Source organism: Sturnira hondurensis, unplaced genomic scaffold (assembly GCF_014824575.4).
Source record: "Sturnira hondurensis isolate 20B ecotype Veracruz unplaced genomic scaffold, ASM1482457v3 Scaffold0005329, whole genome shotgun sequence".
Classification (NCBI taxonomy): Eukaryota; Metazoa; Chordata; class Mammalia; order Chiroptera; family Phyllostomidae; genus Sturnira; species Sturnira hondurensis.
The window spans coordinates 12,749,614-12,771,952 of NW_028077960.1; the positions used below are offsets into that span (position 1 = coordinate 12,749,614).

The window sequence follows — 22,339 nt, forward strand, 5'->3', positions numbered from 1 at the left end:
GTCCTTCACCAACTGGCTTATTTAACTTATTTAACATAATATTCTCCAATTCCATCCTTTCTATCACTAAAAGTTAGGAGTCCTTCTTTCTTTCTTCTGCATAGTATTCCATTAGGTAAATGTATAGTTTTATGGGTATGTCTTATTAGCTTATGGTCTACTGATTAACATGATTAAGTACTGAGATTATTGAAATTTTTCAATCTGTATAATACACATTTTTCTCTTTTTTTCCTTCCTTCTTTGATATTTATCAGGAGTTCTGTTATAGAGACCTTATGAGATAAGAAATATTGACTTTTTCACATAAATATTGAAACATTGTTATTTTAAACTCTATTATCATGTCCTACCACTGTACAACTTGTATTTCTAACTCATAAATTTCTAAGGGATCTTTTAAGGCAGATCTGCCTTGAATGGATGCCAAATTTGCTTATTTCTAATTGTCAAAATTCATTTATTTTCATTTTTAAAAAGTTGGGACAACTTTACTTAGTGTTTAGTTCCTCATCACCTCTCACTTTCCACCAAATTTATTCAAGGGTACCAATTCTCTAATTTTTATTATCTAGATCAGTCAATACAACACTCAGACCAAGATATTTTAAGTTAGATTTAACAAATTTAATTTGTTCAGATTATTTTTACAATTCTTCTGTAACTAAACAACCAGTGGGGTCCTACCGCTCACTGCCAATAAGCAAAAACTCTAGAGACAGATTTTGGTGGAAATAAAAGGGATCTTTTATTTAAGTATATACAGTTTGAAATAATGCCAGGTTTTTGCCTCAAAGCCCATTTCCTGTAAGACACCCCCCAAAAATCACCCTTCTACCCTCTACCAGCTCAGTTCAAGATTGTGCCAGGAATCTCTTCTCCTGCCCTAAGACATTGTCCTTTAAGAAATGTATGTGGCTTAGCTGGTTTCCGGCCAGTGTTTGGCTTCAGACATCCTTCAGTCTCTGTACATCCAGGCATCCTACTCATGGCACACTGATCTCTTTCTCTGGCCACCTTCCTATAGTGCATCTGTGTGTCTAGTCAGGCAGGAACCACACAGCACAGCTCAAGTCATCAGAACCACTGCAGCTTCCTATGCAGGAGAGAGGTGCTGGTCTCATTGCCAGGCTACATGGCTTCTGAACTGGCACTGACTAGTCCACTAAGCTGTGTCTCCCACATTAGTGTGGTGGGTTGAGGCATTGCCCTGGCTGGAATGAGTGGAGCTGCAGCAACAGTGGGAATCACCATTGCTGGCAAGGACCCACTGGAGGAGCAAACCATTGGAAGGGGGTAACTGCCTCAGTGTGAGTTGCTCCTGTTGAGGCCCCCCACTTGAGGAGTGTGCAGGTGATGAGCAGGCTGTTGCTGTGATGGGAGCTGCTGCAGCCTCCTAAAAGAGGGAGGGACCCAGGGCTTGTCACTCAGCTGCAAACTACTAGGCCCCACCATGCCAAGCCTCCTCTCCTCTCTTTTTACTGGACTAGTGTCTCCTTTCTCCAAGTAGGCCCCGGAGTGCTTGGGGAGGATCACTGGGAATGTTCCTGGACCATGTAGTCTTCAAAATCCAAGGCCCAAGAACTCCAGCCCCTGGTAGACAGGAAAAAGGGGAAAACAAAGAACATAGGATTTTTGCATGCTCCCCTTATAAAGGCTGCCCCCAATATTCCCTGTGTGCGGGAAATAGATGCAACATCACCCTGGTTTTCAGGGCAAAGCACTCTGGTTCAGTAGCCACACTGATGCTGCCCCTCATGTCATCCATGGTACTTCTCCACCCCTTCCTCATTTATGGGGGGAGGGACTCCCAATTATAATCCCCCTTTTAACACTCTTGGAATTTTGTAAGGAAAAATGGACAACAGTCTCATTCTTCTGGAACTACTTCCTGCTGGCCAAGATGCATAGTCCTACCTGTCCCCTTGCCCAGAAGTCCCTAACAGAAAGGAGTCTGTAGTAGAGGGGAGTCTTCACATGAGGGAAAAGGATCTTGCAATGTTCAGGTCAGTTAGATGTCCCCAGAAAGTGGCATGTGTGATGTTTAAAGGATGGTATTACAGATGAATTGGCATTCTTGTTGCATTCTGGAGGCAACAAATTTGGCAAGATGTTTAGGAGGCACAATTAAAACTATGACAACAAAATAACAAAGGTAGGGGCTAATTCTACCGTGTTTTTGATCATGAGAGAGTGATTTCCTTTGAGGATGGTGTGTGAGGCATGTTACATGTCCGAAGCCTTACTGCCCACTATATTCAACTCAAATTAGGCTGAGGGGATTATCCTGAGATCCCCCCTCTAACACTTTCGGACGTATTCTGTCCAAACTATTTAGGCAGAAGTGAATAACCATAATACACTTTTAATCCTTGTCTTTCTACAAAATGGAAAGGATCACACTCAAACCCAATATCTGGCAGCTAAAAGTCCTCAAATCTGCAAATGCATTTCCCTACATAAACTTACTTTACTTTTTTTGCCATACAAACATTTAAATTTGTTTACAATTTGAAAACAATATACAAATATATGAACAACTGATAAATGTGAGACAAGATGCTCCCATTTCTCAGGTTCAAGTAAGAAAGTGGATGGATTGGAAATACGGTTAAGGAACTAACACATATACAACGATACATAAAAACATATGTAAAAACTTTGAAAATCCTCAGACCGCCTTTAACTTCTTGCAGCACAGGCTCTTTGGTCCCATTTTTTGCCCATAGAGCCTGGAGTGTTTTCCGTGGAACACCTCACTCCAGCTGCCTCCACACCACTCTTCCCATAGGCACGGGCTGCCTTTGCAGTGGCCTGGGCAGTCGGCTCCTTAACAATCACAGCATGTCCAGATGACTAGCAGTGAACCCCATGAGGAGAGGCTACAGAAGGCTCTTGTGATGTAGCGAAATCCTTTGATGTTCAGCTGGCGGAGGATTCCACTGGAGGATCTTACAAGACTGCTCTTCTCCCCACTCCTCTACTTCCTGTTCAAATCTCCATTATTTCACTGAATGTAAAGCTTGAGTTCACCAGATGAGGCTCACAATTCTCCTAGCATCTGATCTGATTCACTTAGGGGCCGCCTCTGCATTAAAGCGGGGTGGCTTGTTGTTAATGTATATTAGACATTAAGCAATAATATTTCTCCGGCTTCTATAGAATCTCCTTTAAGTTCTTCCTAGAAAGATTCAGTAACCGAGATGTTATTGTACTTGAGCCAGACTTGTCAGGGTCGATTACTGATATAGGTCCAGTAGTGTCCAGCATTTTTTTGTCCTTCATGAACAAGAACTTCACACGAGTGATAAGGTACTTGACAAAGGAGAGGATCACAGTACATCTACTTAACCATAGAGAGGTTATGGTTGATCTGAGAGATACAAACAACTCTTTTTTTAAAAAAATATATTTTATTGATTATACCATTACAGTTGTTCTATTCCTCCTTGGTTCCCCTCCACCCTGCACACCCCCTCCCCCACCATTCCCCCCTTTAGTTTATGACCACGTGTCTCAAGTTCTTTATTTTTTTTGAGATGTTAAGATGGTTTTATTTATTTTTAAAAATTTTTTAAAATTTAATTCTTATTCAAGTACAGTTTTCTGTTTTATATTCCCTGCCCTGCCACCCCCTCAGTGCTCCCCACCTCCCTCTCATTTCCTCTCCCTACCTTAATTATTGTCCATGTGTTCTTTATATTTATTCATGTGAGTCCCTCCCCTTTTCCCCTATGATTCTCTCTGCTCTCCTCTCTGGACCCTGTCAGCCTGCTCCGTATTTGAGTGTCATTGGTCATATTTTGCTTGCTTGTTTGACAAACAACTCTTTTCTTAAATATTGTTGTATATATCAGGTCCATAGGTTCAAGGCCATGATTAAGCTGAATGTTTGTACATAACTAATGTTAAGCCATAACATTTAAGCTGGTAGTTTGGTTATAACAAATGTTTCATATGGCTGTGTGATAGTTGATAGCAAATTGTATCTAGGAGATATCACAAACTCTGAAGTCAGTTTGGTATAGTTTATTTTTCCCCCTCAAACTTTGAAGTCAGTATTGTGGTTTTTTTTTCATTTACCATTGAAAATGACTAGAAAAATATATTGATCTGACAATCCAAGAGTCGTTGGAGAACTTCAGTGAATGCTACTGAAGTCCAAGGATGAAAATGATAGAGTCAAATGTGAAAATAAAAGTGATTTAGCTGGAGGCACCGGTGTGATGCGTCTGGCTATTGGTAGCCCTGGGAGCCAGATTCAGCCTCCTGGAAGAACTATGTCTCCTGCAGCCTTGGCTGTCACCTGTTGTTTCAGGTGCATGCCTCTACACGAGAGGAGATGTGGTCGGACATCCTTGTGAATGCTGGCAGGAGGAATGACAAAGCTGCTTGCCTAAAATTATCCCAAAAAAGAGAAATATCCCTCAGATGAATTTTCTGGTTCTCTTCTCATTCTACTTGGCTTTAGTGCTGGTTGGTGGTTGCTACGATTTACATCTGCTCAGACACCCACTACCTGAGAGGCCTGGTCAGGGGAGGTGCACAGATATTTTCCTGTATAATTCCAGAATGCTTTCAGAGAGCCATGCTAAGTTTGCTTCAGTATCTCCTTCACACACAAAACTCTGCATTCATTATCCTGCACCTCATCTCGAAAGGAATGGTTTATACTGAACACATCTGGGAAATATTTGGCTCCTGCCAAGAGCTGGACATCTCCTTTTGTTGCCTTCTTCTGCCCTCTCTGCTGCTGATTGTAAACCTGGTGTTTTTCACCGTAAGTTGTGTAACTGACCCTGGTACCATAAGAAAAACCAACAAATGATTAGTTATTAAAGCTTATGAATTCAATGAAGCCATGTTCCTAAAGAAATTGATGTGTTCTGCTTGTGACTTGAGGAAACCAGCACGATGTGAACACTGCAGTGTGTAACCAATGTGTGCAGTAGTTTGGCCATCACTGTGTTTGGGTGAACAGCTGCACTGAGGCCTGGAATGCCAGGTATTTCCTCATCTACCTCCTGATATGGACAGTGTCAGCTGCCACTACAGCCCCTGTGAGCACTGTGTTTCTGGTCTGGTTGGTGATATTGTCAGACCTGTATCTGGAGACTTATGTTGGTGGTGACCTTGGACACTCCCAGGTTATCGACACTGTCATTCTTATTCAGTACCTGTTCCTGATCTTCCCAAGGATTGCCTCTTTGCTAGGCCTTGTCATGGTGCTGAGCTTCCTCCTGTCAGGCTTCCTGTGCTTTGCTGTATACCTGGCTGCCACCAACCAGACTACAAATGAGTGGTACAGAGGTGACCAGGCTCAGTAAGAGCATCACTCTCACTCAGGGGGACCAGGCAGAGGCCCCATCAGCAGAGCCCCAGGTCTACCCGAACATTCACTCCCATGGGCTTTGGAGAAACTTGAAGAGATCTTTCTACCCATCGCTGCACATTATGAGAAAAAGAAGAAATGAGAATGGAAAGAGTGTTACAGCCTTTTAGATGTAGAGTACATTTATTTATGCAAAAAGTGATTTAGAATATGAAGATTAATGAAAGTTTGTTCAGAAGATTCAGACACCAAGCAAGATATTTTTAGTGAAGAGAGGGAAAATGAATTAGAGATGAATGAAGACTGTATTTTTGGAAAGAATAAAGAATCAAAATGGAGGGAAAATCCAATAAGACGACAAAGTAGAAAACAGCCGCAGAATATTTTTTGTGAACTTCTATTAGTTTGGCAGTGCCAAGGCAGAACTTGAGACGTGGAACTACTTTATCACAAATGATGTTTTAACTATAACCTTACAATATATAAATACATACATCTATCTCAAGCTGGTTTTCATAAAAAAGACATACTAAACAAATAGACAAAACTGAATTCAAAGCATTTTTAGGCCTCAAATTTAGCTGGTTTGTATTGCAGCAATCGGCTAAATTTGCAGGATTTATGGGCTACAAATGGTAGTGGGATTGAACTTCTAGAATTATAATATCTTTATGGAGATTTAGATTTATTCATAATTGTATCAGGTTTGGTGAGAAACTTACCTGCTTAGAACACTGGAAAGTGAACAAATTAGCAGCTGCGAAAGTCATTTTCTCAGCATTTGTAAAAAATTGTAAATTTTGTTACTCTATGTAACAGAATGTAACAACAGACAAAATGTTACCTGGGTTTAGAGGCAAATGTGAGTTTAGACAATATATTCCATCCAAGCCTAGTAAATATGGTATAAAAATTTTTGCTATAGTTGAGTCAAAAATATTTTATACAGAAAATCTTAAAATATATGCTGGTAAGCAGCCCTTACTTGATTAGTAATAGCCAGCAGATGTAAATAAGAGACTTACAGAACATTTACTCATCAGAACATAGTATTACAGCAGATAACTGGTTCACTGACAAAACCTTATTCTAACTTGAAAAAGAAGTGACTTTCATTCATATGCAGATACAGTTTATAAGAATAAACCTCAACTATCCCCTGAATTTGCGTCTTCTAAAAAAATGTGCCTAAAATATCCAATTTATATTCTTTTGGTACAGATTACAAACTTGTATCTCATATATCAAAAAATGGGAACAAACATAATTTATCTTCCAAGTATGCATTTTGATGATGCCATAAATTTAGGTTCACAAAAGCCTGACATCATAGACTATTACAAGCAAATGAACTCAGGAGTGGACAGTGTGGGCTGAATGACTGGTACATGTAATGTGCTCAGAAACACCAGAAGATGGCCTGTGGTTACATTCCACAGGATTATGAATATTTCAGGATAAATGCTAAGACTATTCATATGATGAACAGCAATGTGAAAATAAAGTGCAGAATATTTATTAGAAGCCTCATAACTAAGTGTCAGAACAGATAAAAGATATTAAGAAATTTCTACAGGTGTATATGAGCCATCACACCTGAAATTTCATCAGTTTCAAACACAAATTAAAAGAAAATCTAACGATGACATAGATACAGCTCCCTTGACAAGCAGAAAAAGAAAAAGATGTGTTAGATGCTATGTATCCAAAACAAATCACTTATCAAAATATTTGATATGTGTTGTTTGTGATGGCTGTTACAAATATTTTGCAAAGCCAACTATTTAAGATTCTGATTAATTAATGTTAAAGACATTTGGAAGTATTTTTTAGCAATATCCATGTCTCCATTATTTGAAAAGAAAAACTGTTATTCTTTGTGTTTTTACATTTCTGTTTAATAATTTTATACTGTAACTGAAAACAAATAAAAAATCATATATATTATATAAACATAATAAATGCTAATTTGCAATGTTTTAAATTTTGTTTGCATTTCAGCTCACACTAGTAATGCATATATCTCTCGGATACACGCAACCTATGCTGTAAATTTTTTGACTGTGACCTCCACAGTGTTAATAATTTGGGTAGTGCTAGCAATACAATTCTTTAAATCTTGTATATCTTGTTCAATCTCATTCCTCTGCCTCTGAAGACAATTCTTTAACAAAGTTTATCTCCTCATCTATAACTGTGTGAGGAGTGGGGCATGCAGACATTTCCATAGAAAACTGGGAGGATGTAAGTGGCTAATTCATTGCTGTGATGTCAATACTTTCGACATCCTGAGAGGAGCTTTCTTTACTTATACTTTCCTTAGATGTCAGGTCAGGTCAGCATAATGGAGAAAGTGGTAATGTCATGCATGTACCACTTTGAGACATAGAGCTTTCTGGGGCAGGTTTTGTACTAGCAAATTCAATTACACACTTTCCCAGATTTTGCTGTAGGACTTTCACTTCCTCCTTCAACTTCCAAATACACCCTTCTACTTTGAGCAAACTCTCCCTTTCTGTACATGTCCATATAAATGATCCCAGGACATTCCAGCGTATTAGGAATTTTTTTCTCAAATCTATTAGGAGAGTTCAAAATTCAACACTGGGGGTAGTTTTGTAAACCAACATTCCTGTCCATACTTCATTGAATGACTGGAAGGAAGCAACTCAATGTCATCCTCCACCATGGCTCCTTCCAAACATTTGTCTAAGTTGCAATAACTATTTACATGAAGGGGATGCTGGCCAAAGGTTTTACTGTTTAAAAAAGGACTTTCCTTCACAAATCCCTTCAGTGAGGAAAGTACCATAGAATAGCCACACCATTGGATTTTTAGATTTGTTCCTATGATTGCTGTTAGCAAGAACAGTCAGCTGAAACATATCCTCTAACCAGTCCAGGGACTTTTGTGTAAATTCACTCACATCTTGCAGCTGTTCCTTAGGTGATTGGAATGTTCCCTTTATGAGATCCAAGGCTGCTGAAAGGTCAACAAATCTGTGATTTGATCTTATCATTCGAGCAAACAAATATTAAATCTCCCACATAAACATGATATTTCTTTTTTCTGTTTGCCTTGGACAACTCTCAAATACGTTCTGTGGCAGACCATAGCTGAGGACAAGTCTTTGAAGTTCAGGCATTTGAAAGAGAGACTGAATGACAGCACTAATCCAACATATATTGCCAAAATTTTTCATCCCAACTGGCCAACCACAAACTCACCTCCAGTCATTGGGATTGGGATTTTCTCCCCAGACTTTACCGTGTTTCTTTTTGAATGTTCAGTTTCTGCAGGGGTTGCCTTGTGTATTCTATTAATGTTTCTCCCACCAGTCTAAAATTTGGAGGATTTCAGTAGACTCATAGCAATGGCAGCCTGATGGTCATCTTTGTTTTCATGAGTAAGGCCTATTACTTTTGCTAATACTTTTTTGTTGGCAGCACTCCCTTCTACTTCAGGTGGTTCTATAGCAAAAGTCTCTTGACTGGGCTCCTTAATTCTATTATTAGTGAGAAGACTGACTGTCAGAGTGATGTCACCATTGAGCAGCTTCAGAGCTTCATGAAGGAAAGAAGCATCCTGAAAGCCCAGGATTTCTTCCAGCTAATTTAACAGCATTTGTCAGCCCGAGTCATGGCGATCAGCTGCTCCAGCCACATTGTCTTGCTGGAGCTCTGCAGCCTTGTCCTAGAGCCACCAGCCCAGCCTTACAGGAGGCCAGGAAAAAGGTCTTCCTGCTACAATCTTGTATCCCCTGGGTTCAGAGCATTGCTGTGGTTTTCCCTTGTCTTACTGTTGGGGGGGGGGGGTGAGTTGAGGCGACTTCCCTTCTGTGCACCATCAAGCAATTCCATGTCTCTGGTGAAACCTTATTATGCAACAAAATTAATGCCTTAGTGTAAGGATCTTGACCCATTTGGCTAACTTTTGGCAATATAGGTTCAATTGCATGATGGTACAGTAATCTAGGGAACCATTTAGGGGCCATTTTGCCCTGCAATCTAAAATATACATCAGCCAAACACTGTTGCAAAATAAATCAATTCCTATAAAATCTGACCCTGTAGACTCCTTCCAGGAGCCAAAGCACAACAGCTCCTGGTTGTCTGGATGTGCAGACCTGTAAGTATGAACACAATGAGGCCCCAGGCAAACTGGGAATATATAAACACAGCTCGTCTCAACTCCATTATTCTAAACTAGTGCTCACTGGCAAGTGTCCTGCCAATCAATCTCACAGTGATCCACAAGCAATGGCCTCCCCCAAACCTTCGCCAGCTCTCTCCTGGACCCTGGTTTACAGCCCTGAAGCTCAGGTGATCCTTTTTCCTTCCTGGAGTCTGTTGCCTTTCCAGACCACTTTTCTTTCCACCTGCAGGGTGTGTGTAAGTGATTGACACCTCTAGTGGTTGTGAAGAGAAAAAAATCTCAGCAACTAGGAAGCTCCACAGGCCAACTGCTTGAGGGTGGGGCTGGCAGGGGGCAGGGTGGGGAGGTCAAGCTGCCTTGAGCAGCTAGTGCCCCATTTTGGACGCCATTATTGTAACCAAACAACCAGTGGGGCCCTACCGCTCACTGCCAATAGGCAAAAACTCTGGAGACAGAGTTTGGTATAAAGGAAAAGGAATCTTGTATTTAAGGTATATGCAGTTTGAAATTACAGCAGGTCTCTCCCTCAAAGTCCACTTCCTCTAAGACATCCCTCCAAAATAACCCTGGCCCCCTCTGCCAGCTCAGCTGAAGGTTGCACCAGGAACCGCTTTTCCGCCTCAAAGGCACCATTCTTTAAGAAATGTAGGTGGCTTGGCTTTTTTCCTGTAGCTGTCTGGTTCAAGTATCCTTCGTAATCTGTGCATTCAGGTGTCCTACTCAGGGAGCTGCACTCTCCCTCTGCTGGTGGTGCTCTCTGGTGCACCTGTGAGCTTAGTCAGGTAGCATCTGTGTAGCACAGTCCCAGTTGCCAGTGGCACTGTGACTTCCCATGCAAGGGAAGAGCATGGGGCTCATCACCCGGCTACATGGCTTCCAAGACCAGCACCAACAGGTCCACTAAGCCCAGTCCCACTTGATGGTGTGGTGTGTCCAAGTACCTGCTCTGGCTACAATGCGTGGAGCAGCAGCAACAGCAGGGACTGCTGTGGCTGACTGGCCCCCACTGGAGGAGCACCTGGGTGGTGGGCAGCGGCTGCTGTGATGAGAGCTGCCGTGGCTTCCTATTCGAAAGCATGTGGCTTTTCACCCACGTGTGCTGCTTCCAGACCTCACTGGCCTCCTTGCCAGACTGGCTCCCATTGCACTTCAGGCAGGCCCTGGAGCACTCTGAGAATGTTCTGGTACCACGTGGTCCTCAAGGCCCAAGGCCCAGGAACACCAGTCCTACAGTGGGGAAAGAGGAGGAAAAGAGTAGTGTTTCCTCGCTCTCTGCTTTTAAAGGCTGCCTGCAGAATCCCCTGCATGCCGTAAATAGCTGTGGTCATTGTTCTGATTGGTCAATGTACTTCGGTTCGGTGGCCACACTGTGGCTGCTGCTTGTGTGTGGTCCTGGGCGCTTCCCTGCCCCTCCCCCAGTTCTGGTGGGAGGGTTGCCTGTAATATTTCTACCTAGCACTGGTTTTTGAAAGGTATTATTATTATTATTATTATTATTATTATTAATCATTATTGATGTTTAGTTAGTACTTTTTTTAAAAAAAGAGAGATTAAAAAAAAAGAGCAGGTCTTCCCAACACATGTACACAACAATCTTTTCCTTCACTTGTTTCTCTTTCTTCTTTTATTATAGTAATGTATTCACAAGCTCTATTTATTTGGGTTTTTAGTCTTCACATCATTTCTTCAGCTCCACTGTACCTACTTTTATTACTTTTTATTATCAAGTTTCCTATTTGTCTATTGTAGAAGACTGTTTAAAATGTGAAAAATTGAAGAATATTTTGTGCAAATGAGTCAATTTCTCTAGGTATCCTTGTTTTTCTCATGGAAGTCATTTTAGATAATGCTGTCAGAATTTCTTTTGGAGATATTTTCAGCTGTCTTGAATCATATTGTAAAATTTAACCTGAGAAATACTATAATTGTACAGATTTCTCTTCACCTTTAAAGAAAAGGGTATCACAATGCAATGAAAATGTTCGAGATTATTTTGTTTCTTTTTAAAAAAATATATTTTATTGATTATACCATTACAGTTCTATTCCCCCCCTTCATTCCTCTCCACCTGCACCCTCCCTCCCCCACCATTCTCCCCCCCTTAGTTTATAACCACGTGTCTCAAGTTCTTTGGATTCTATATTTCCCCCACTATTCTCGCCCTCCCCCCTATCTATTTTCTACCTACCATCTATGCTATTTTCTGTGCCTTCTCCCCCGTTCTCCCCCGCCCACCCCCCTATTTCTAACCCTCCGTGTGTTCTTCATTTCTATGGTTCCACTCCTGATCTAGCTGTCCTCTTGGTTTGCTTTGGTTTTAGGTGTGGTTGTTAATACCTGTGTGTTTGCTGTCCTTTCACTGTTCATCTTTTTCATCTTCTTTTTCTTATATAAGTCCCTTTAGCATTTCATATAATAAGGGCTTGGTGATGATGAACTCCTTGAACTTGACCTTATCTGAGAAGCACTTTATCTGTCCTTCCATTCTAAATGAAAGTTTTGCTGGATAAAGCAATCTTGGCTGTAGGTCTTTGGATTTCATGACTTGGAATACTTCTTTCCAGCCCCTTCTTGCCTGTAAGGTCTCTTTTGAGAAATCCGCTGACAGTCTGATGGGTACTCCTTTGTAGGTGACTGTCCCCTTATCCCTTGCTGCTTCTAGGATTCTCTCCTTCATTTTGGTCTTGGCTAATGTAATTATGATGTGCCTTGGTGTGTTCCTTCTTGGGTCCAACTTCTTTGGCACTCTCTGAGCTTCCTGGATTTCCTGGAAGTCTATTTCCTTTGCCAGACTGGGGAAGTTCTCCTTTATTATTTGTTCAAATAAGTTTTCCACTCGTGGCTGTTTCTTTCCCCCTTCTGGTACCCCTATAATCCGGATGTTGGAACGTTTAAAGATGTCCTGGAGGTTCCTAAGCCTCTCCTCATTTTTTTGAATTCTCATTTCTTCATTCCTTTCTGGTGGGATGTTTTGTTCTTCCTTCTGGTCCATTCCATTGATTTGAGTCCCAGTTTCCTTTCCATCACTATTGGTTTCCTGTGCATCTCCCTTCATTTCAATTAGTTTAGCCTTCATATGTTCCTCTAATTTGTGACTTTGTTCCTCTAATTTGTGACTATAATCTACCAGTTCTGTGAGCATCCTGATAAATAGTGTCCTGAATTGTGCTTCTGAGAGGCTGGCAATTTCTTGGTCGCTTAGAGTTATTGGCTCTGGGACTTTGAGTTCTTCTTGCGCCATCTTTCGGGTTGTTCGTGCCTGTTCCATAGCAGGATCAGAGCCCTAAAGTGTTCACTAGAACAGGGCAACTAAGTCGCTGGGTTGTGACGCTGTATGTGGGGGCGGGGTCAAAGAGGGACTATGGCATCCTGTCCGCTGCCTGCCACCACGGCCCTCACCGGTGCCGCAGTTGCTGCCGTCACCGGGCCCACGCATTTCGTCCCACTGCACACGAGTGTGCCACCGCCGTCAGCCCTCGCCCCCTGGGGCCTGCGTGGTCTGTCTCACTGTGCGCGAATATGCGCCCGCGATCTGCCCCCCACCCCAACTGGTTCCCGTCTGCCTGCGAGCCTGGGTCGGGGGCCCTGTCCTGCCCGACCCTGCTCCGCTGCTTGCTCCGCCCCTCTTACCGTCCCGTTGAATGGCTAGATGTAGTCGGACTTCCGTATAATTCAATTTTCTGTCCTTTGGTTGTGTCTTTGTTTCTCCAAACCTTTGTTGTATTCAAACTTCGTTGTGGGAGAAGGCACAGTGTTTCCACCTATGCCTCCATCTTGGTGAAGTCCTTATTTTGTTTGTTTCTGAGGGAACTTGATATAAAGCTCAATGTTACCACCTCCTACATTTACTTGTTTGAGATTAAATTTTCTTTCCTATAAAAGTAAAAGTGACAATCTGTCAGATTCTTAGAGAAGTTTCTAGAAAAAAGTATCTAAAATGAAAACATCATATACAACTTCTGGATTATACAAGCCAATAGAAGCCAGTTAGTTTCTCACCTGTATAAACTTAAATAATATTTTTATTGAAGTAATTCACACACAAAGTAAATATGGTGATAGAGAATTACATTAATGAATATAGAAAATGTGGCCTATTGGGACTGAAGATTTTTAATTAAGTAAATTATCGATCAATTGCTAAGGAAGCAACTATTTCCTCTAGATATAGATATGTCACTAATCATGAAATGTTATAGTACTGTGACTTAATCTAATGGGAAACCTCAGTAGAAAGACTTTAATTATATAATTTTTCTCTCCAATATAATAAAAATTAATTTATCTAGTGTTGTGCTAATTTTTATTGATGTAGGATATTGACAGGGCTTAAAAGCTACATGTTGAGTCACTTCAGAGAAAACATCTTGTGTTCCAAGACTATTTCACACATACAGAATAGATGATATTATACTGACAAAAAGAAATTTAATCTCAAGTTTTCTAACCCTTTTAATTAACAGACTTTATTTTTGAACAGTTTTAGATTTACAGGAAAAAAGATAATGTAGTGAGTTTTTATTTTAACTTTCTTAACTTTTTTACACAAAGATTTCCCATTAATATCATCTTGTATTAGTGTGATACTTTTGTTATAATTAATAAACCAATTTTATATATTATTGACTAATGACCATGGTTCCCGTAAGGTTCACTTTTTGTATTGAATGGTTCTATGGCTTCTGACAAATGTATAGTATAATGTGGCCACCACTACAGCATTATACAGAATAATTTCATGGCCATAAAGTACTCTGTACTCAACATGTTCATCATCCCTTTTCCCCATCCAGGAAATCACGTCAAACATCATTTTTTTTACTGTCTCCATAGTTTTGTCTTTTCCAGAATGCCATTTGGTGGGAATAATAATTCTTTGCAGACTGTCTTCTTTTACTTATAAATATATATTTAAGAATCTTTCATATCTCTTTTGGCTTGAGAGATCATTTCCTTTTATTGTGGAATAATGTTCTATTATACAAATAGCTGTTTGTTTATCCATCCACCTATGAAGGCCATCTTATTGGCTTTTGATTTTCTACAATTATGAGTAAAGCCACTATATTTTGTTCATAGTCTCTTGGATACAGCTTTTCAACTCATTTATGTAAGTATGTAGGAAAAATATTGCTAAATTGTATGGTAAAATTGCTTAGCTTTGTGAAAAACTGTCAAACTATTTTTCAAAGTGGCTCTGTCATTAACATTCTCATTAGCAATAAATCTCTTGCTCCACATTCTCACCAGCATTTGGTATTATTAGGTATTTTTAAAAAATTTTGCCATCCTGATGAGTACATAGTGGTATCTTATTGTTATTTTAATTTGCATTTTACTAATGATCTATGATGTTCAGTATCTTTTCATATGGATATTGGACATCTATATATCTTCTCTGATGAATTATCTATTAGAATCTTTTGCCTATGCATTTTTAAATTGTTGCATTTAACCAGTTCATTGTATATTTTAGATATAAGTCCTTCATTAGACATGGGTTTGCAAATATTTTCTCCCAGTTTTTGGCTTGTCTTTCTATTTCCTTAAAAGTACCTTTTTCAGAACATGTATCCTTAATTTTAATGAAGTCTAACTTGTCAACCTGTATTTTTCATAGATTTTCCTTTGGTATTATATCTTAAAACAAGTCAGCAAATTTAAGGTCACCTATATTGACTCCAATGTTATCTTCTAGAAGTTCAATAGCTTTGCATTTTACACATAAGCCTGTGACCCATTTTTGAGTTAATTTTTGGAAAAGGTGTTGTTGGGTCACAGCCTCCTCTGGAACTTCCTTGGTAGAATCTGAAATTGGCCTGGTCCCATATTTAGAGTGCAGAGAGACACCAAATAAAAAGGTAGAATGCTTCAGCTTGGTAGATAGCAGTCTTAATATGTAAAGAACTTACTTATGAGGCTTGTCTTGGGTGGCCACAAGACAAACAGTTTTTCACATCCACCTGCCAAATCTTAAAAGTTTGTATAGAAGCTTTTACTGGTTTCAATCACATACCCAGCCACCATGGTTTCATCACTACAGTATTGTATCTCAGCTCTGTCCTTGGGCAGGTTCTGCCATGGGGAAGAGCACATATCCAAAGCACAGGGGAGGGATTATAGAACTTCCAGTTGCCTGGTCCAGCTCACAGGTAAGTGGGTGGTCTTCTTGATGACCTTCCCCAGTAGGTGTAAGGTGTATTTTTAGGTTAGTATTTTTGGGTATTTAGACATCCAATTTTTTTTCAGTAACATTTGTTTTAAGCCTATTTTTTCCCCACTGGGTTTTCTTTGTTCCTTTATTGAAAATAAATTGATTTTACTTGCATGGGTCTATTTTGGAGCTCTCTATTTCATTTAATTGGCCCATCTCAACTTTGGGAGAAGTAAATATTTTCTTTTATTTCTAGTTTTATTGAGATAATGGCATACAACACTATAACTTTAAGAAGTACAGCATAATTGTTTGACTTATGTAAACTGTGAGGTTTGCAGGCTTATACTTAATATGATGCTATGTTCATCACGGTACTTTTACATTAAGCTTTGTAATTGGTTTTGCCAGTCCTCGAAACTTGTTCTTTTTCAGTGGTATTTGGCTGTTTTGAGTCTTTTACCTTTGGATGTAAACCTTAGAAACAGTTTGTCGAGATTTATATAACTCGTTAGGAGTTTATAAGTTTATATATATATCAAACTGGGAAGAATTGACATCTTCAAAATACTGAGTCTTCCTATCTATGAACATGTAATAGTTCTCCATTTATTTATATCTTCTTACATTTTTTATTGTTGTTCAGTCACAGTTGCCATACCTTTTCCCCATTGTACTCCCCTGCCACATTTTTTTTTTCATCATAATGTTAGAGTTTTCTTCATATAGGTCCTGTATATGTTTTGTTACAGTTATACCTAAGCACTTCACTTTCTTGATATTACTATATATATATTATTATGTTTTAAATTTCAAATTCAAATAGATAATGATTGGTATATAGGAAAACAGTTGACTTTTGTATATTAACCTCATATCATGCAACCTTGTGATAACTGCTTATAAATTCAAGAAAATTTTTTCCTCAGTTCTTTGGGATTTTCTTCAGGGATAATTATCTTATCTGTGAATAAAGACAATTTTATTTATTTGTTTTGAAACTGTATTTCTTTTATTTTTCTTGTTTATACATTAGCTAGACTCCTAGTACAATAGTGAATAGGAGAGGTGAAAGGAGATTTGTACTGAATTAAGGAAAAGAATACAGTTTCTCATTATGAAATATAATGTTCATTGTAGGACTTTTCTATATTTTTAAAAACTCAGAAACTTGAGAAGGTTTTTTTGGTATTCCTAATTTGCCAAGGGTTTTATCATAAAAGTGTGTTGCATTTTGTCCAATTCATTTTCTGCATCTATTGCTATAATTACACAGTTTTTCTTTTTTAGCTTTTTAAAAATGAAGGATTATATTAATTTACAACTGAATGTTTAACCAGGTTTACATGCCTGGAATAAATCCCCCTGGGCTGTGGTGTATAATTCTTTTCATATATTGTTAGACTCGATTTGCTAATATTTAGTTAAGAAGTTTTTATTCTGTGTTAATGAGATAATTATTAGTAGCTTTCTTCTCTTCTAAGGTCTTTATCTGGTTTTTGATTAATTAAGAAAAAATAAACCCTCCAGATAGAAATGTTTTTAAATATGTTTTCAGGGAATTAATGTCTTTAATTTTGATTTTTTTTTCTTGAAGATAGAAATAAAACACTTTTTCTCAAATAATTGTGTCAGACTATTCAAGTTTAATTTCAAAATATTAAGGCAATAAAATTACAGGACAAATCTTAAATTATAGGGCACAATCCATCATCCTATGAAGAAGATATATCATATCCAAATTAAATACTAGGAATACAGGTGTGGTACCCTTAGAAAATTACTCTAATATACTATCAGATTAAAGGGAAAGGCTATAGTGTAATTTTAATAGATTTAGAAAAGATATTGAAAATAGCACTTATATATGTGTATGTGTATATATACACACAACACACACATTTAGGAAACATAGAATGGTGTGTCTTTAATAGGAAAAATATAGAAACTGAAAACAACTTTCAACAACATTCTATGTGCTGATCCTTTTAATGCCTAAAAGCAGGAAATAAACATGCCAACAATCGTCTTTCTCTTTTTTAATCCTCACCTGAGGATGTATTTATTGATTTTAGGGAAAGAGGTAGGCAGGGAGAAGGGAGAGAGAGAGTTGGGAGAGGAGAGAGAGAGAAAAAGAGAAAGAAACATCTATCTTCCTCCTATATGTACCCTGACTGGGGATCAAACCCATAACCCAAGTATATGCCCTGACCAGGGATGGAACCTGCAATCTTTCTGGTGTATGGGACAGTGCTTTAACCAACTGAGCCACTGGCTATAATTTATTTTAATCAACATTGTATAATCAGATAAGTCAGACAAGCAAAATATATAAAGGGTATTATATATAAAGAATGTTATATATAAATATTAATTATGCACTTTTCACCATTTGGGGAAGGGGTAAACTAGAGCTAATGAAGTATATTGGTTTGTTTTTCTTAAAATAACCAACATTCTCAACTACAAACATGATTTTCCTCCCAAAATATTAATGGCCAAGTGGTGTATATATCAGCAGATAATAATAGGCTCATTGAGAAAATCTGTGTCTTCCATAAGAAATCTGGCCTTTACTTTGAGTAAATGATATTTATCACAAATTCTGAGGTCTCCAACTATGGAGCTTTGTTATTCCCTGGGGTCGGTATAGAGAGAGATCATTTATTTCACTTTTAAAAAGTATATTAAAATTAAATTTGTTTTTAAATAAATTTGTTGGGGTGACATTGGTTAACAAGATTATATAGGTTTCAATTTTACATGTCTGTGATACATGTTATATAGGTTGCATTAGGTGCCCACCACCCTAAGTCCTCTTCTATTGCCATGTATTTGGTCCCTTTACCCTTTATTACCCCTTCATCCCTCTTTCCTCTGGTAACCACCATACTGTTTGTGTCTATGAATTTCGGTTTAAAATCCCACATATGAGTGAAATTATATGGTTCTTTATTTTTCTGACTGACTTCACTCAGCACAATATTCTCAAGGTTCATCCACGTTGTCACAAAGGGCAGTATTTCATATTTTCTTACAGCTAAGTAGCATTTCATTATGTGGGTGTGTGTATACACGCACATTATACACACACACATACACAAATAAATATATATGCAGATTTTATTTATTTTTATCTTTCATTTAAGATTTATTTTTTTTGACAGAGGAGAAGGGAGGGAGAAAGAGAGAAAGAGAAACATTAATATGGGGTCGTCTCTTGCACATTCCCTGTTGGGGACCTGGTCCTCAACTCAGGCCTGTGCCCTGACTAGGACCTGAACCAGTGACCCTTTGGTTCACAGGCCGACACTCAATCCACTGAGCCACACCAGCCAGGACTATATCCAGTTTTCTATAGAAGGACACTTTGGTTGTCTCCATGTCTTGGCCATGGTGAATAATCCTGCCATAAACATAGGGGTGCATATATATTTTTTTATTTTTTAAATTTTATTTATTTATCTTTAGAGGGGAAGGAGATAGAGAGAAACATCAATGTATGGTTGCCTTTCGTGGGTCCCCTGCTGGGAGTTGGCCTGCAGGGAACCCGCCTGCAACCCAGGCATGTGCCCTGACTGGGAATCGAACCGCGATCCTCTGGTTCACAGGCCCATGCTCAATCCACTGAGCTACGCCAGCCAGGGCGGGGTGCATATATCTTTGTGAATAAATGTTTCTGAGTTTTTCTGGTAGATATGTAGGAGGTAGAATGCCAGATCATGTGGTGACTGTTATTCTTAATATTTTTTAAAAACCACCATACTGTTTTGCATAGTAGCTGTACCAGTATTTTCCTACCAGCAGCGAATGAGGTTTCCTTGAGAGGTTGTGGAGAAAAATGAAATTATGCTTTTAAAACATCCAAGAAAAAGAACAGAACAGCTCCTTTTCTGGTCACCTTTTACGACAAGTCACGGCAGTATTTTATTCTATCAAACATAACTGTTACAGATGGGGGGAGAGAGACCTGAGTCCGGAGGCCTCCCTTCCCCACCTCGGTTCTTGTCTCACCACACAAAGAATTCAAGCAGGAGACAACATATGTAGTAGAAATGACATAGGAAGTTCATTTATGAAACACACATAAACACAAAGCTGCAATCAGGCATCCAGCTAGTCTAACTGGCCCACGCATAGAGAAAATAAACTTGTTAATGAGCTTGTGAGTAAGTTTGTTCTATACATTTGAACGGAGGCTACAAGTGGCTACTAAGTATGCTGACTCTTGAGGTTCAGGGGTTATTTACCTCAGCTGGCTTCTAGGTTCCTCTCCTTCTTCCCCTTGGGAATAATGCACAGATACAAAGGCTTTCTTTCTGTGTTAGTAACGGTTCTTTCACCTAGTGAAATGCTAAAGAGCCCCTCTTCCCAGCATAGACCCCCCTCTCCCTCCTGTGCAACCCCCTCTGTGATGTTCAGAACACCCAGCAATCTTAGTGAGGTTGTTACCGAAACCCCTTCTCTCTGCACAGTGTCTGGGACTCTCCCTTCTCCTGCGCTGGTTTGCTTGTACTGCTAGGACACCTGGCAATCTTATCAAATGGAGCTCAGGACTGCTGAGTTAATTGGTGAGATGTGTTCCTTTTGATTCTAACCTCCTGTGTTATTTGTTAGATTATAACAGAGATTGTAATGGTGAGGGCTCTGCCTTTATTTTTCCTCTGGCTCCTCATTCCTAGGGGCTACCTAACATAACCACTGAGCTTCATTTCTAAAATCAAAACAAAATTTTATAATACAAAGTGGCCAAAACATTGACTTGTGCTCCACTTAGTTCCTGTACAAATTTTCAGGTCTTTGCCATCCATCTCTGATGGTTCACGTCTGTTTACATGCTCATTACAAAAGGAGCCTCAGACTCCAGCAGGCAGCATGATAGGACATATGCTTTAGTCACACTCTTGCCACAGTAAGCGTAGCAGGGTACTGTGGACTGAAGATTTGTATCCTCAAAAGTGCATATTTTGAAATCTTAACTCCCAATGTAATAATTCTAGGAGGTGGGGCCTTTGGGAGGTGATTACATTATGAGGCTTGGCCTCTCATGGATGGGATTAGTGTCTTTTATAAAAGAGGCCTCAGAGAGCTCTCTAGCACTTTTCCTGCCCTGTGAACGTGCAAGGGGAAGGTGGGAGTCTACGAACTGGAAGAGGGTTCTCACTAGACCCTGACTTCGGCAGCACCCTGATCTTGGACATCTAGCCTCCGGAACTGTGAGATATAAATTTCTGTTGTTTATAAGCTTCAGTAATTTTTATAGCAGCCCAAGCTGGCTAAGATACTGGGTGACATGCATCATTTAGTGTCATCGCACCTTTATGGCTAGAGGGAAGAGTTCTATTTAAAAGTATAGTTATGTAACATGGAACACTTAGTGTTTCCACAGACTTATAGCTGTAGTCAAATTCTATTTCTCCAGCATTCGTAGCAAAAATATAATCATATTGTCAGGCACGTGATCTAGAAAGATATATGACCTAAGAAGGGCAAAAGCTGCTCAATTTCTGCTACTCATTGACCTTGCCAAACATTTATGCTTACTTGGTACTGAGGTTATTAAGTAATAAACTGCTGATCTAATGTCCTGCATCTAATCTTTACTCGGACATACGGGCAATCAGGGTTAGTGACAGAGTGGCTACCCATTATAGGTAGCTCCTCCATAAGAAAGAATGAGATTAGATTCTTAACATATGTTATTTTCAGAAAATGATATTTCTTGGTTGCAATCAGTATAACACCATTAATTACATTTCATTGCAGTATTATCTGTGTTAAAAAACAGTTAATTACTTTGCTAATGAACTGAAATTTTTCCCAAAGTTTCTAATTTCTGTTGCCAATCTACAGTCTTATTCATTACTCACTGTTTAAGGGATGATAATGGGGAAAAACAAAAAATAATGGAATTTGGAGATGACTTGATATAGTGTGGTAATTTCTCATACCATCACCTACAAAACATTTTCTAATTTTTTTTCAATCAATCAAGACTCACCATTAGAGCAGTTAATTCTCAAGGCAGTATAATAAAGTCTCACCCAGAGAACACATTAATTTTCTAAAAAAATCCAAGATGTCTATGTTGATTAGTATTTTACCTTGCCTATGTTGTTCATTAATGTCAATGATACGTTTATGACCTGTAAAATCCTGAGGTTAAAATTAAGCAGTTATCACAAGTGTACCTTCTGGCCATAAGTAAAAGGCTGATAGAGTCCATTACTCTACTACGTATAACTGCATAGTTATTTGTTCAAGAGTGATAATAGTTTTTACTACTTTATAGGATCACCTGAAAGCTTTTTCACATTGTTTATTACTTTTCTTGCAGTAAACTCCAGGAAAGAAAAGAAACAAACTTCACTTTGAATGGAATCTGTTATTTTTCATCATTTGAAGATTTATACTTCAAGTGAATTTCTTCTTTCAGTACAGGAGAAAAGATGCACCTTTTTTTTATCTCACAACATTCTCTTAACTGTTTTTCTAGGCACAATTTTTTGTAAGAATAAAAATAAGGGGCACTTTTTTTCTGTGTATTTTTACTTCATGTACAACAACCAGCTTTTACTATTCTAGACAAATAATGCCAACATAAAATGTGCTTCCTTGATAAAGGTCATAGAGATTTCCTAATAAAAAATCAAGACCTTTTTCTAAGTCCTTTCATCAATTTAATGTTGTTTTTATT

General features: G+C 38.8%; 2 pseudogenes; one reads left to right on the plus strand and one right to left on the minus strand.

Annotated features, from left to right (window-relative positions):
• Positions 1-2,671: 2,671 nt before the first annotated feature.
• The window catches only part of LOC118987693 (ubiquitin carboxyl-terminal hydrolase 28-like), a 66,313-nt pseudogene continuing 46,645 nt past the window's right edge, over positions 2,672-22,339 (minus strand).
• LOC118987839 (palmitoyltransferase ZDHHC4-like) lies at positions 4,432-5,474 on the plus strand (annotated as a pseudogene).